The sequence below is a fragment of the Microcebus murinus genome, chromosome 13 (genome assembly GCF_040939455.1).
Source record: "Microcebus murinus isolate Inina chromosome 13, M.murinus_Inina_mat1.0, whole genome shotgun sequence".
NCBI classification, from domain to species: Eukaryota; Metazoa; Chordata; class Mammalia; order Primates; family Cheirogaleidae; genus Microcebus; species Microcebus murinus.
Window position 1 is genome coordinate 82,449,585 of NC_134116.1, and position 13,242 is coordinate 82,462,826.

Genomic DNA, 13,242 nt, shown 5'->3' on the forward strand with positions numbered 1-13,242 from the left:
ATTCCACATGCAACATACATTACTCTCAAAAAGTATCGGGATATGCCACCCTAAAGCATGCCAGGTTAGCATAGGGATTATTTTGAGCTGAAGGCTATTGGGAAGAAGCAAATACAAAAAAATCTCCCTGCCTTCCCTCTGTTTGTCTAAAAGCAGGACAAAAATTTATGCAGGTGTACCCTCCTCTCTCTAGCAGGAAGGACACAAATTAATCATCTGAGATGACTCTAGACCCTTATCAGCCAGGAGACAAAAATTATATGTATTTATGGCGTGCAATGTGATGTTTTGAAATAGGTACGTATACATTGTGGAATGGCTAAATCAAGGTAATTAACACATGCATTACCTCGTATATTTATTTGTGGCAAGAACACTTAAAATATACTTTCCTAGAAATTTTCAAGTGTACAAGACATTGCTGTTAACTACAGTCACCGTGTTGTACAATAGATGTCTTGAACTTATTCCTCCCGTGTAATTGAAACTTTGACCCTTGGTCAACATCTCTTCCCTCCGCCTCCCCCCCACCCCAGCCCCTGGTAACCACCACTCTACTCTCTGCTTCCATGAGGTCAACTTCTTTAGATTCCACGTAAGTGAGACCAGGTGGAATTCGTTTTTCTGTATTTGGCTTATTTCACTTAGCAGAATATCCTCTGGGTTCATCCCTGTTGTCTTGAATGACAGAAGTTCATTCCATTTTAGGGCTGACTAGTATTTCATTGTGCATATGTACCAGGTTTTCTTTTCCATTCACCCGACACTGGAAACTTGGGTTAACCCCATGTCTTGGCTATTGTGAATAGTGCTGCAGTGAAAGTGAGAGTGCAGGTATCTCTTCCCATGCTGATCTCATTTTCCTTTGGGCGGATATACGCAGCAGTGGGGTTGCTAGATCGCATGATAGCTCTAATTTTGTGAGGAACCTCCATGCTGTTTTCTGTAACAGATGTACACATTATCACACTGATTCTGAAGATCAATGTATCTCCACAGGATAGAAACCCACATCATCATTTAAAAAGGGAACAGTGAACATAAGAGACAAAAATAGCCGATTCCCACCTCTTCAATTTTGTCTGTGATATTAATTTTCATTAAGAGCAACAGAAACTCCTTGGGGGTGTAGTTGAATTCATATCTTGAGTAAAAAATAAAATAAATAAAAACAAAACAAAAGACAAAATCCCATAATGCGTTTGAAATAGCCTTTTGCTGTCCGAAAGCAAAGATGCTTCCAACAATCACAGGCTATCTTAAAAGCATGAAACAGCCATTTATTTGAAAGGATCTGTCAAGGGCTGCGATGTGATCATTTGATTATCAAACACCAACAATAAAAATGCTTAATTAGAAAATGCTTCGTTTATAAAAAGGAGAAAAGTTAACACACACAATTACAATCCTAAAACAACAAAAGGATGGAAGATTGTGTCGCATTTTTATAGAATTTGGTAAAAAGGAGTGCGTTGACACAGGTGTTTCTTTATGCATATGTCTGCTTATAAAGTTTAGCTGTGGGCGTGTCTGTATCTCTGAAGGGAGGAGCAGGAAGAAAAAGCAGAGCCCAGTGGCCCTCGGACAAACGCAGTTGGGAAGGAATGGTCGGGCGGACAGCCGGGCTTTGCCCAGGCTGCGCGCCGAGGATGGGGGCGCTAGGGGTGTTCCACCGGTGCGCGCCCAGGAACAAAGGCGACCTGTCACCCCTCTCTGCCTAGCGCCCGGGGTTTTGGAAAGATCTGGCAAAGGGGAAAGAAAGCTTCACTTTCAGGAAGAATAAACTGCAGCCCTTGGGAAAACGCGATCCCGCGGGAAATCAGTGACTAACGTGTGTGAAATCAGGAGCGCGCCCGAGGGTCTGAACCGCGGGGGACGCGGGGTCCCGGGTACCCGGAGCGCGCGCGAGGTCCCAGACAGGGGTCAGCATCCGGAGACCGAGAGGTGGATTTTGCATCCAATGCCGTTAGGCCTGGGGCGTTTGAACGGACCAATGGACAGGCGTCCCCAGGCATAAATAAGGGACTCAAAGGCTTCAGCGTTTTATGCAGTGAGTCCCCAACTACCAAGTGCAGGGAAACCGAGTCTGCAAAGCCGCGGCTCCCTCGGCCCCCAGAGGCGCGCTCCGGGCCTGTCCCTTGGCCCAGCACCCCTGCGCCCCGGGCCCCGCTGCTGGCACGCGGCACCCCTGCGCCCCGGGCCCAGTTACTGGCATGCAGCACCCCTGCGCCCCGGGCGCCCCATCGCGCGGGTGCCCCGGACAAAGCCCGGCTTCGGTGGCGCCCCAGGAGGCGCGAGGCCGGCGGGGGGGGGGGAGTGCTCCGCGGCCAGCGCGTCCCGGGGTGCCGAGGACCGCCCCTCTGCACCGGCGCGTCCCCGCGGAGCCCGCCGGAGGTGGCGCTCGCGCTCAGGGGCCCTCCTACCTCAATCTCTTTTTGCGTTCGGCAAAGCGGCGGCGCGCTGCTCCCCGCGCCTCCCGCGTCCTCCGCGCCTCTCCGCTGGGTCCCGGAGCCCGCCGCGCGGGTGCCCGCACGCTGCGTGGACGAGTTCGCGTCTGGGGCGCGGCCCCCGCCCAAACCGGTCTGTTCCTGTGCGCCTGCGGGACAGACCCGGGGGGCCGGGCGCCGGCGGGACCGCGCCCTCCCGCCCTTTGTTTGCTGCGGGAGCCCGACGCGTCCCTCTCTGCGTCCCTCTCTGCCTCCTCTGACCAAAGGACAGGAACCCCTCGCTCTGTTTTTTTTTTTTTTTTCCCAATTAATCCATCAAATGTCTATTTAGCACCGACTGTGTGCCAGGATGGCTCTTGGTACCTGGGGGTGAGCACGCCAGACAAGAACGCCCGCAGGAGCCCGCAGCCGGGCGGAGGCGCGGGAGCCGGAGCAGGGCGCGGGCGGGGACGGAGCCGGAGCGGAGCCAGGCGGGCCGCAGGGCCCGGAGCGCTGCGCCTCTGGCCGGCAGCGGGAGCCCGGAGCGGGGGTGGGAGGAGGAGGCGTGGTCAGAGGTAAAGAGAAGGCGGCTCGGAAGGGCTGGGGCTCGCGGTTAGCCCCGTGCAGTTCCCACGGGGGCTGCCCCGGTGTCCGCCCCCACCGGGCGCGAGCAAGGGGCCACACTCCTTGTCGCTCGTCCTCCTGACAGCCGCCACCTGCACAGGTGTTTGGAGATGACGCCACGGTGGCTCTGCGTATCTCTGATGGTCGGTGATGCCGAGCACCTTACTCGCATAGCTGTTGGCCAAGTGGTATGTCTTCTGGGGAGAGAGGTCTGTTCAGGTCCTTTGCCTAGTTTTCAGTTGGATTATTTTGGCGTGTGGTTTTCTGTTTTGTTTTGTTTTTACTACTGAGTTGTAGGAGTATATTTAGTAGATTAACCTTTCATCAGATGTATGTTTTGCAAATATTTTCTCCCACCCTGCAGGTTGCCTTTTACTTTTGTTGATTCGGCCATCTCACTTCTGGGTGTGCGCCCAGAGGAAATAAAATCATGATCTGGAGGAGATGTCTGCACTCCCATGTTCATTGCAGCTTTATTCACAATAGCCAAGACACGGAAACAACCTAAATAAATGCCCATCGATGGATGAATAGACAAAGAAAATGTGGTATAGATACATAGACATTATTATATATCACAATATTAATAATAAAAATTATGTGGCTCCTACTTCAATAAAGCTGGGAAAAAACAAAAATAAATCAGTAAAGCATTCTCAACAACAAAAAGATTGTGGCTGGGTCCGGTAATTCAATCCTGTAATCCTAGCACTTTGGGGAGGCCAAAGTGGGAGGATACTTTGAGCCCAGGAGTTCCAGACCAGCCTGGACAACATAGTAAGACACTCTCCCCCCATTAACAAAAAAAAAATAGAGAAATGGGTCTGGTGTGGGCGAGCGCACCTGCGGAGGCTGGCTTGCGTCCAGGAGTTGGAGGCTGCAGTAAGCTGTGAGTGCGCCTCCTCACTCCAGCCCAGGCCACAGAGCAAGACCTGTATCTAAAATTAATTAGTAACAAAAAGATTGGAGTTTTTCCTTGGAAGGTTCTGTGCTTCTCCTGGAGAATCCCCAAGAAGTAATCTGAGGTGGCCTGCATTCAAGGGCTTGGAGACCGTGTAGGTAAAGCTCCTCGGGTCAGAGATGTGAAATCTTCAAGTGTGAGAGCGATGGGTCTATCATACGCAAGTGCGCCACGCCACCCCACCCCAGCCCATGGGTTCCTCCATATGAGACCCGAGAGCCCGGCATTCAGCAACCCTGGATGGATGGTCTCTGGGGTACACTGGTCGTGCGCGCAGTGTCCTTGGGAATGAAGCCAGGCAGCGTTTCTCCTGCCCTCCAAGAGCACAGCTTGCAGTCGAGGAGGCGGGACAGTAGCCCAAACCACACACAGTGCCACCAAGGGAGGAAAAGTGATCGCATGGAAAGGCCGTGTCCGGGAGCCCTTGCCTTGGGGTAACCTCCAACAGCTGCTGTGTGCTGCGACGCGTGGAAAGTCACCTTGAGGCTACAGGTCATGGCACGGAAGGGCTCGCAGACCACACCTGAGTAAGGGGGGGGTGCACTGACTCTCTGCGGGTAGGTGTCAGCGGGGAGGCAATCCACTGCCTGATCCTGGGTGCAGGTGTCCACAGGGGTTGGCACTCTCTGCCGCCAGATGTTTCCATGGGTAGTGTCGTTAGGAGGACCAGTGCTCAGGTGCCACCAAGGGCACCTGGACAATGGCACACAGGTGCAGCCACTCGGGAACCGGTGGGCCAAATGGTGTCCTCAGTGGGCGGTGGAATTAAGACCTTCTGGGTATTGAGTGTGTCAGGGGTGCCAGGCCTATTTAGTGTACATTGATTAGTCAGTGCCTCTTGTATACTTGGGCAGCCTGAATATTTACCACCTCTTGTATACTTAGTGATCATGAATATTTACTGCCTCTTAAATATTTAGTGTCATCCTATTGTCTCATGTATAGTATTATCCTAAATATTTAGTGCCTCTTGTATACTTAGTGTTCATGCATATTCATTGTCTCTAGTATATTTGGTGATCATGAATATTTATCGCCTCTTGTATACTTAGGGATCATTAATATTTAATATGTATTGTATCTTGTATCACTTTAGTGATCATAACTGTTCAGTGCCTCCCATGTATTTAGCTATCCTGAATGTTTAGTGCCTTTTATATACTTCCTGATCATGAATATTTAATATTAGTGTATTTTCTATACTTAGTGGTCATAAATATTTAGTGTTTCTCCTACATTTAGTGTTCCTGAAAATTTAGTGCATCTTGTGTACTTGCTAATCCTCAATATTTAGTGCCTCTGGTACACTGAGTGAATATTCGGTGAATATTTGGTGCCTCTGGTATACTTAGTGATCATAAATGTTTAGTGCCTCTTGTATATTTAGTGATCCCAAATATTTGTATGTTTTGTGATCATGAATATTTAGTGCCTTCTCTCACATATTTATCAATTCTGAATATTCAGTTTCTCTAGTATATTTAATGATCCTGAACATTTAGTGCCTCTTGTGTACTTAATGACATGTATATGTCATATTTAGTGTGTTTTGTATACTTAATGATCATGACTATTCAAAGCCTGTCATATTTAGTGATCCTTAATATTCGGTGCTTCTTGGGCACTTAGTGATCATGAATAGTTAGTGCCTGTTATATGTTTAGTGATGCTGAATATTTGATGTTTCTGGTATATTTTGTGATCATGACTATTTAGTGTCCTGCATATTAAGTGCCTCTTATATACTTAGCAATCATCAGTAGTTAGAGCCTGGGAGCCTCCTGTTTACTCACTGCCTCCTGAATATTCAGTATTTTGCTCCTCCCATCCCATCCCCTTCTGTTGGCAAGACCCACAGTCCCACTTGCTACTGGACACGTTCCAGGAAACTTCCCTACCCAGCGGTGCCAGAGCCATCAGGGCACAAGGGAAACCAGAGGGCTCGGCCTGGCTGGGCCGAGTGTGCTCTGGATCGCTTATGTGTCCTAGATTCTAGTCCTTGTCAGATAAACGGTTTGATGGTATTTTCTCCCAGTCTGCTGGCTGCCTTTTCATTCCCCTCACCTGGGCTTTTGTGGAGCAAAAGTTTTAATTTTTATGAGGTTTAGTTTGTCAGTGTTTCCTTTTATCGATTATGCTTTTAGTGTGAAATCTAAGAACTCTTTGCCTAGTTTTGGATTCTGAAGATTTTCTTCTTTTTTTCCTACAAGTTCTGTAGTTTTAGGCTGTCCTTCTAAGTCCATGATCCATTATGAATTAATTTTTGGATAAGGTGAGAGGTTTAACCTGAGGTTCATTTCTTTTCCTTTGTGGATGTCCAGTTGCTCTGGCACCAGTTGTTGAGAGGGCTGCCCGTCTTCCACTGAGTTGCGTTTGTACCTTTATAAAAAGGAATCAGCCCTGCCTGTTTGAGGGGGGGCATAAATAGACCCTATTTATGGGTTCTCTTTGACCTATGTCTCTGTCCCTTGGTTGATACCACATTGACTTCGGTGGCTATAACGCTGGGTAGAGTGATTCTTCCCACTGTATTCTTTTTCAAGATGTTTTTGTAGCTATTGTAAGATCTGTGCCTTTCCATAGAAATTTTGTCTGTGCCCACAAAACACCTTGCTGGGATTGTGATAAGAACTGTGTTAAACCTATAGATCAATTTGGAGACAGTGGACATCTTTGCTACAGTGAGTCTTCCAATCCATAAACCTGGTATATTTCTACATTTAATTATATCTTCTTGGACTTCTTTCATTTTGTATTTTTCTGTATATTAAGTCATGTACATGTTTTGTTAATGATGTGTATTTCATTTTCTTTGGATTAAACGTGATTTAAGTGGTATTGTGTTTTTAATTTGTTTTTAATAAGTTCATTGCTCATATACAGGAATGTAGTACTTTTTCATTGACCTTGTATCCTATGACTTTACTGAGCTCACTTGTTAGTTCTGGGAGTTGTTTTGTAGGAATCCTTGGGATTTTCTATGTAGACAATCATGTCATCTGAAAATAGAAAGTTTAATTTTCTATTTAAATATTAATATTTTAATCAGTAGGCCTTTTATTTCTTTTTCTTTTGTTTATTTTTCCTTATTACACTGGCTGGAGCTGTCAGCACTATGCTGAATGAGTGTTTAGAGAGACATCTTTTCCTTGTTTTTAACCAAGGGAAAACAGTCTTGCGCTATTAATTATGTTGTTAGATGTAGGTGGATTTTTTTATTTTTAAATCAAGTTGAGAAAGTTCTCCTCTACTCATAGTTTGCTGAGAGGGAATTTGTTTGCTTAAACAATTTTTTTTTATCATGAATGGGTGTTGGATTTTGTCAAATGCTTTCTCTGTATCAACTGAGATAATTATATAACTTTTCTTCTTTAGCCTGTTGGTATGGTGGATTCCGTTGATTGACATTAGGCAGATTTTATTCTCAAACAGGGGAATTAAGTGTTTCTGAATATCATTTATGGCCAGGTGTGGTGGCTCACACCTGGAATCCTAGCACTCTGGGAGGCTGAGGCAGGAGGATTGAGCTCAGGAGTTCGAGACCAGTCCGAACAAGAGCGAGACCCTGTCTCTACTAAAATAAATAGAAAGAAATTAGATGGACAATTAAAAATATATAGAAAAAATAGCCAGGTCTGGTGGCACATGCCTGTAGTCCCAGCTACATGAAAGGCTGAGGCAGGAGGATTAGCCCGGGCTGCAGAGTGAGACTGTGTCTCAAAAAAAAAAAAAAAAAAATCATTTATGTGGTGGTATGGGTTGTGGGAAGTATGAGAAGGACTAAAATCTGGGAGATTAACAAAATAAAACAAAAAACAAAACAGTTGGGAGATCAGCAGGGAGTCTGGTGAAGTAGTCCAGGTGAGAAATGAGGGCAAAGTAGTTTCCTGTGGTTGCTGTGATGAACCACCAGGAACTGGGTGGTCTCAAACAGTAAGAATTTCTTCTGTAAGAGTTCTGGAGGCCAGAATTCAAAACTAAGGTGTTGGCAGGGCTTCGATCCTTCCAAAGGCTCCAGTGGATCCTTGCCTCTTCCCACTCCTGGCGGATTCAGGCGTTCCTTGGTTTGTGGCTGCATCATTCCCCTTTTCTGTTTGTGTCTCCTCCTGTGTGTGAATTTTTTGTTATAGATGGGTTCGTGCTCTGTTGCCCAGGCTGGAGTGCAGTGGTGCCATCATAGCTCACTGCAGCCTCGAGCTCCTGGACTCGAACAACCCTCCTGCCTCAGCCTCAAGAGTAACTGGGACTACAGGCACGCGCCATAACACCTGGCTAATTATTTTATTTTTTGTAGAGATGGGGTTGCCCAGATTGGTCTCAAACTCTTGGGCTCAATCAGTCCTCCTGCCTTAGCTGTCTAAAGAGCTGGCATTACAGGTGTGAGCCACTATCCCCCACCCTTGGTGCCACCCTTACAAGAACACGTGTCATTAGAGGGCCCACCTGGACAGTCCACAATGATGTCCTCATCCCTAAAGCTTCAACTCAATTGCACTTGCAGAGATCCTTTATCCGAACAAGGTCGCAGTAATAGTAACAGGTCCCAGGGATTAGGATGTGGGCACACCTGTGGACGGGCCACCCTTCAGCTGACCACAGGTGGTGCTCAAGACGAGGGCAGCAGGGGTTGAGATGGAGAGACGTACATGCATCCCAGCGTTTCAAAGCTCACACTCACGGGACTTGCAGACGGTCTCTCTGTGGGCAAGGAAGGTTTGTGTCCCCCCCAAAATTTGTATGTTAAAATCCCAACCCCTGGGGAGATATCAAGAGGTGGGGCCTTTGGGAGGTGATGAGGCCATGGGAGTTGAGCCCTCGTGATGGAATTAGTGCCCTTGTAGAAGAGACCCCGGCGAGCTGCCTTGCGAGAGGCTCACGGGAGCCTTTGGCCTCTTCCACCACGTGAGGACACAGCAAGGCGGCGCCATGTCACCAGACATCAAATCTGCTGGCACCTCGATCTTGCACTTCCAGCCTCCAGAACTGTGAGCCACAAACTCTGTTGTCTATAAATTGCCCGTCTACAGTATTTTGTTACAGCAGCCTGGAAAGAGTGCTTTTATTTGCCTATTTTACTTACCTGAGTAACCAGAGGATGGCAGAAGCAATTCCTGGGCTGGGGGAGACTGGGAGAGGAACGGGGGCGGGGTGGGGTGGGGCAATGGAAAACCTTCCGTGGGGTTCCTGTGCCGCTGCAGTCAGGCCACCTCCATCGGGTGGGAATGCCGGGCAGGTGCACGGAGCTCTGGGAAGACGTCCTTCCACTGATGGTTCCGGACGCACTGAAGTCGTGGATTGGATGAGATCAGAAGACAGGAAGTCTCAGGGTGGAGCCACCGGAACCTTCCTCTTCCCCCAGCCCACGCAGGCTCCCAGCCTGTGGCTGCTGGAGTGGAGGCTCTCAGCATCCCCAGTCAAGCTGGCCTTGTCACCCGTTGTGACCCCAGCATGTGGCACATCAGGGACAGTGCGCAACTTCCAGGCAGGGCCTCAAGGTTCCTTGGCTCCACCGCTGACCCACTATGCACTCACCGTAACCCCGGGCCGACCCTGCTGGCTTGAGTGGGTGGCGAGGGCTCACGAGCCAGTTTTAGCCTGTCCACCAGCCACCTGTGTCTGGGACCCCGGCTCCCACCTCGGGCGGCAGACGCTCCAGCTGTGACGTCTTCAGCTGGGTGGTTATTTAGTAGGAGAGACCTGGGAGGGCCTGGCCAGCAAGTGACGAGGATGAGCTGAGGCCAGAGCCCACGGAGCTCACCTGGGTGCCCAAGGGTGGCGCTCCACAAGGGCACTGCCACCTCCAACATCTGGAGGCTGTGCAGGGCCGTGGGCCTGGTGTCCGCAGCCACCGTGCAGAAGCAGCTGCAATCAGGTGGTGGGGGACGGAGCTGACCAGGAGGCCGGGGGCACGAGTGGAGGCCGGGATGGACGTGGCTTCGGAGCATGTCCTGGGCCAGCCTGCGTCCCCCGGGGCTGAGGCGTGGTGGGTGGTGCACTGGGAGCAAGAGACTCTCCCAGGCAGGCAGGAGGCCGACTCTGGCGGCCAGAGCTAGGGCCACTTTCAGATAGGGCCACATACAGTCAAGGACAGTAAGTTCAGCACAACCCACACTGGACACGAGTCAGAGAAACTATCCAAACCTGCTTCCCTGAAGGGTCAGCGTCACTCCTCTGATAACAAGAACACTTTAATTAGCGTCTCAGGGAACATGGCCGGGAGGAGCATGGTCAATTTTTTTTAAAAATCAGGAGATTCTTTTTTTTTTTTCTGAGACAGAGTCTCACTCTCTTGCCCCAGCTAGAGTGCCGTGGCGTCAGCCTAGCTCACAGCAACCTCAAACTCCTGGGCTCAAGTGATCCTCCTGCCTCAGCCTCCCAAGTAGCTGGGACTATAGGCACGTGCCGTCATCATGCCCAGCTAAATTTTTCTGTATATATTTTTAGTTGGTCAATTTATTTCTTTCTATTTTTAGTAGAAATGGGGTCTTGCTCTTGCTCAGGCTGGTTTCAAACTCCTGACCTTGAGTGATCTGCCCGCCTCGGCCTCCCAGAGTGCTAGGATTACAGGCGTGGGCCACCGCGCCCGGCCAAAATCAGGAGATTCTGGAACGTGTTGGTGAGCTTGCAGATGACCAGGCAGGGGCCGGGCACAGACCCACGCCCAGGAGAGGGGAAGGGTCGGCTGAGAGTTCAGCAAAACTGCAAACACCTACCTGCGAAAGTGATTGTATTTCGGAGGCTGGCTCAAGCTGCGTTCTTCCTCCGGGACCTAGGATCTTTTTCTCATCTTTCTCCATAAAATGCCAGCCGGATGTGTGGAGAGTGACCAAGACACTCCCAGTGAAAGTGAGTGTGTGTTGGTGACACCTAGAGCCAGGGAAGGCCCCCAAAGACTGTTGGCAGAGCCTAGCAGAGGTGAGCTGCCACGGCCACCCAGAGTGACCCAACGTGCCCGGCCTCTGAGTGCTGCCGTGCCAAGGACAGTGTGGCCAGCTTCACCTCACTCCACCCGAGGGGCCGGCACTGTCCTGCGCAGAGGCCCTGGAGTGGACCTCCATCCTCCTGGTGGCTGTTCCACCTTCTCCATGGCTCTCCTGTGACACCAGCCTTCCTTTGAGTTGCCTTCTCCTTCTCCCTCTGATTCTATTTGGTACACATTCATTAGATTCAGATTTTTTAGAAGACGAGGTGACATTCAGGATACACAATGAACCATTTTGAACTGAACAATTCAGGGGGCACTTAGGACACTCACAATGCCGTGTGACCGTCTAGTTCCAAAACATTCTCATCCCCCGAAGGAACCCTGCACCCCTTAAGCAGTCACCCCACTGCTCCGCATCCCATCAGCCCCCGGCAACGACGCATCTGCTTTTTCCCCTATGGATTTTGCCTATTCTGGATATTTCATAGAAATGGAATCGCACACCATGTGGCCTTCTTCGTCTGGCTTCTTTCACTGGGTGCAATGTTCTAAAGGTTCATCTCCTTGTAGCACGAGTCAGTGCTTCAGCCCTTTGGAATGACTGACATTCCATCGTATGGAGAGACCACAGTTTGTTTCTCCCTTTCTCAGCTGATGGACATCGGGTTGTTTCCACCCTTGTGGATATTATGAGTGCTGCTGCCATGAACATTTGTGTATGAGTTTTCATGTGCATGTGTATTTTCCTTTCTCTTAGGTATATACCCAAGAGTGGGACTGCTGTGGTACCTTTCTTCCTTTTGCAAGAGGGATGAGCTTTCTCTTACAGAAGCAGGCAGCTCTTGCTATTTTACTACGTTCTGAACCTGGTAACCTCACAGATGCTCAGACTTAAGACCAAAGCTGTCCAACTGAACTCTCTGTGATAATGGAAACATTCTGTCTGTGCTAATATGGTATATCCATTGGCTACATGTGGTTATGGCGACTGAGAAACTACATCTTTGCATTAAATTTTAATGAACTTAAAATTAATTACACTTTTTTTTTTTAGAGGCAGGTTCTTACCATGTTGCCCAGGCTGGTCTCAAACTCCTGGACTTAAGTGATCCTCCCCCTTGGCCTCTCAAAGTGCTGGGATTATAGGTGTGAGCCACCACGCCTCACTGATTATCTGGAAATTAAATAAGCCCTGTGGCTTGTTACTGTGTATAGAACGGCTCAGCCTTAGAGGTGACAAATGAAATGCTACTGCCTTCTCTCTTAACATTCCATTTAAGTAATTAAAAAAAAAAAAATCTGAAAATCCGTAGTGATACTTGAAACGACCAAGTCCCTAGCCCCTAAAAAAACCTTCTGAAATACGACTGAAGGGTTTGAAGAAATATAGTGACCTACGTGACTATAAATACATGAAGACAAATTTAAGCTAGAATTGAAGTCTGTCTCTAGAAAAATAATGGGGAGATCTCTGGAAGGCTATGCACTCCCTGGCCAATCCTAGCAGCTTTGTTTTACTGAAATGGTGCCACTGTGTGTTGCACAAACTATCTACATTTTGTGAATATTGTGCTGTTTAGATTAACACTGTTGGGGCAGTTGCTTGTCAATTTTGGGGGTGAATAGTTACACAGCACTGTGCTATTTTCTAAAGATAAGCAGATTTGTGGTTAGCTCCAGATGGTGTCCAAGGAATCCTGGTTTGGGTAGACCCAATTTTAGTAGAATACATATGTATAATATTCCTGAATTATCTTACTGACCTTATAATAATACAAATTGTTGTATTTATAATTACAATAAAAAATGGCTAATTACCCTATTTTACTCACTATACATTACACGTATTGTGACATCACTACATTCTCCATAACTGTGTGCAAAATTGTGTCCATTAAAAAATTAAAATAAAGAACTTATCCATATTTTGAAAAACAAAACTATAGATAACCGTAACAGGAATAAAGCTAACGCTTTCTGAGCTCTGATTTTGGACTGGGCATTTTAAGGGATTATCGTGCATTAACTCCATTAATGCCTTCTCCCCTGTGAGGCAGGTGCTGTTAACATGGCCATTTCTCAGCTGATCTAGTCTGGAAGTCTCTGGAATTCTCCAGCCCTCCTTTATTTTGCATTGTGGAGTTCATGAAAGGGTCATCTTCCTAAAAATCCACAAATACTACTTAATGTGGTTCTAACAGTATTCATTTTAAATTTGCTAAGCTCAGAAACCTACTTTTCCTTATCAAATTCACTGTATAAATTATTTTGTTCTCCCAATTGTATCAATCAAATTAAGGGGGCCT